Source organism: Schistocerca gregaria, chromosome 1 (assembly GCF_023897955.1).
Source record: "Schistocerca gregaria isolate iqSchGreg1 chromosome 1, iqSchGreg1.2, whole genome shotgun sequence".
Classification (NCBI taxonomy): domain Eukaryota; kingdom Metazoa; phylum Arthropoda; class Insecta; order Orthoptera; family Acrididae; genus Schistocerca; species Schistocerca gregaria.
In genome coordinates, this window is record NC_064920.1 from 487,041,546 (window position 1) to 487,044,635 (window position 3,090).

The 3,090-nt window shown below is 52.2% G+C and overlaps 1 non-coding gene across 1 annotated transcript; it reads right to left on the reverse strand.

Annotated features, from left to right (window-relative positions):
- Positions 1 to 2,512: 2,512 nt before the first annotated feature.
- On the reverse strand, positions 2,513 to 2,585 carry Trnaa-cgc (transfer RNA alanine (anticodon CGC)). The gene has a single exon. It is a non-coding gene; the product is annotated as a tRNA-Ala (tRNA).
- Positions 2,586 to 3,090: the final 505 nt, after the last annotated feature.

Genomic DNA, 3,090 nt, shown 5'->3' on the forward strand with positions numbered 1-3,090 from the left:
CGTTTTCGAGATACTCGTTCACAATCTCTGCGTAACAATAATCGGCCCTTTGTAAAAGTCGCTTATCTCAATGGATTTCTCTATTTGCAGACCATATCTTGGATAGGATGATCCCCTGTCCGTGTCTGCACCGCTTATATACTTTTGGTCCAGAGTCACGATACCGCCACGTCACCAGGAGGCATTCAACGTCGCGGTAGGCGTAACGTTTTGACTTAACAGTCGCTTCAGTCCTGAAACGCGCGACTGCTACGGTCGCAGGTTCGAATCCAGCCTCCGAAATGGAGGTGCGTGATGTCCTTATACACTCCTGGAAATGGAAAAAAGAACACATTGACACCGGTGTGTCAGACCCACCATACTTGCTCCGGACACTGCGAGAGGGCTGTACAAGCAATGATCACACGCACGGCACAGCGGACACACCAGGAACCGCGGTGTTGGCCGTCGAATGGCGCTAGCTGCGCAACATTTGTGCACCGCCGCCGTCAGTGTCAGCCAGTTTGCCGTGGCATACGGAGCTCCATCGCAGTCTTTAACACTGGTAGCATGCCGCGACAGTGTGGACGTGAACCGTATGTGCAGTTGACGGACTTTGAGCGAGGGTGTATAGTGGGCATGCGAGAGGCCGGGTGGACGTACCGCCGAATTGCTCAACACGTGGGGCGTGAGGTCGCCACAGTACATCGATGTTGTCGCCAGTGGTCGGCGGAAGGTGCACGTGCCCGTCGACCTGGGACCGGACCGCAGCGACGCACGGATGCACGCCAAGACCGTAGGATCCTACGCAGTGCCGTAGGGGACCGCACCGCCACTTCCCAGCAAATTAGGGACACTGTTGCTCCTGGGGTATCGGCGAGGAACATTCGCAACCGTCTCCATGAAGCTGGGCTACGGTCCCGCACACCGTTAGGCCGTCTTCCGCTCACGCTCCAACATCGTGCAGCCCGCCTCCAGTGGTGTCGCGACAGGCGTGAATGGAGGGACGAATGGAGACATGTCGTCTTCAGCGATGAGAGCCGCTTCTGCCTTGGTGCCAATGATGGTCGTATGCGTGTTTGGCGCCGTGCAGGTGAGCACCACAATCAGGACTGCATACGACCGAGGCACACAGGGCCAACACCCGGCATCATGGTGTGGGGAGCGATCTCCTACACTGGCCGTACACCTCTGGTGATCGTCGAGGAGACACTGAATAGTGCACGGTACATCCAAACCGTCATCGAACCCATCGTTCTACCATTCCTAGACCGGCAAGGGAACTTGCTGTTCCAACAGGACAATGCACGTCCGCATGTATCCCGTGCCACCCAAAGTGCTCTAGAAGGTGTAAGTCAACCACCTTGGCCAGCAAGATCTCCGGATCTGTCCCCCATTGAGCATGTTTGGGACTGGATGAAGCGTCGTCTCACGCGGTCTGCATGTCCAGCATGAACGCTGGTCCAACTGAGGCGCCAGGTGGAAATGGCATGGCAAGCCGTTCCACAGGACTATATCCAGCATCTCTACGATCGTCTCCATGGGAGAATAGCAGCCTGCATTGCTGCGAAAGGTGGATATACAGTGTACTAGTGCCGACATTGTGCATACTCTGTTGCCTGTGTCTATGTGCCTGTGGTTCTGTCAGTGTGATCATGTGATGTATCTGACCCCAGGAATGTGTCAATAAAGTTTCCCCTTCCTGGGACAATGAATTCACGGTGTTCTTATTTCAATTTCCAGGAGTGTATTAGTTAGGTTTAAGTAGTTCTAAGTTCTAGGGGACTGATGACCTCAGATGTTAAGTCCCATACTGCTCAGAGCCATTACTTAACAGTGTATGACTTCAGGATGCCATACCAACGTCATACAAGATCTCAGTGGCTCCTAGTGAACAGAGAACAGACGTATTGTTTGCTCGACCGTACAGCGCCGTACAGCCACATCACATACCTTGAGTTAGGAGACTGCCTTGTATGCGGCAAGACAAGTGTCCAGACGAACAGAGCCACGGACTTTCAACATGGCGGCCATTGTCGCAGTTCCTCTTGGCGTGGCAGCGGACGAGGCGCGCCGAGTGCCTTGTGCCCAGAAACAACACCGGACACACGAGTGGCACACGTCGTCTTTTCAGACAAGTCCTGGTTATGTCGACAGCATCGTGATGGACGAGTCCGTGTGTGGAAGATCTGAGGAGAACGATAGACAGCATCGTCATCGTCATAATAGCCCAGCACATGACGTGATGGTATTAGGTGCTGTTGGGTACCCATGTCTGGTTAGCACAGCTGGTAATTTGGACAGATGCCATTACATTTCTGACACGTCTGAACGCAGAGTCGCATAGCGCCCGTACTGAGCTGGTGGTGGTGGTTAGTGTTTAACGTCCCGTCGACAACGAGGTCATTAGAGACGGAGCGCAAGCTCGGGTTAGGGAAGGATTAGAAAGGAAATCGGCCGTGCCCTTCCAGAGGAACCATCCCGGAATTTGCCTGAAACGATTTAGGGAAATCACGTAAAACCATAATCAGGATGGCTGGAGACGGGATTGAACCGTCGTCCTCCCGAATGCGAGTCCAGTGTGCTAACCACTGCACCACCTAGCTCGGTCGTACTGAACTGACCTGCCTAGAAACAGAAGTGTTCATCTGTAACACTAACCAGCTAGTTTACCAGATCTCTTGCCCATTGAAAACACCTTGTCACGGGGTGCCGGAGATACGTGCTACCACTCACCAGGATTGATGAAATATGGGATACGGTTCACGCAGCTGAAATTACGTACCCGTATCTGCATCTAAGGGTTAGAATCATTGATGCTCCCTGAGGTAGTAGCTCAGTGTGCTTAAAGTAGCACTTAGAATACCCCAAAGTCACCTGTACATTTCATCATTGTATACTACTACACTGTGTACGCACAGTTTTTTCTGGTTGGCAATATTTTAGGCTAGCTGTTATACGGCTCGAGAACGATTCGTTTCTGTTATTATGCGACAGTCTTCCAAAACTGCTTCGTGACCTAATTAATAGCCCTCTGTTCAACTTAAACCAACAAATAAATTCAAATAACTAGCAGCGCACGAAACTACGGAATTAGCCGAAGCAAACACC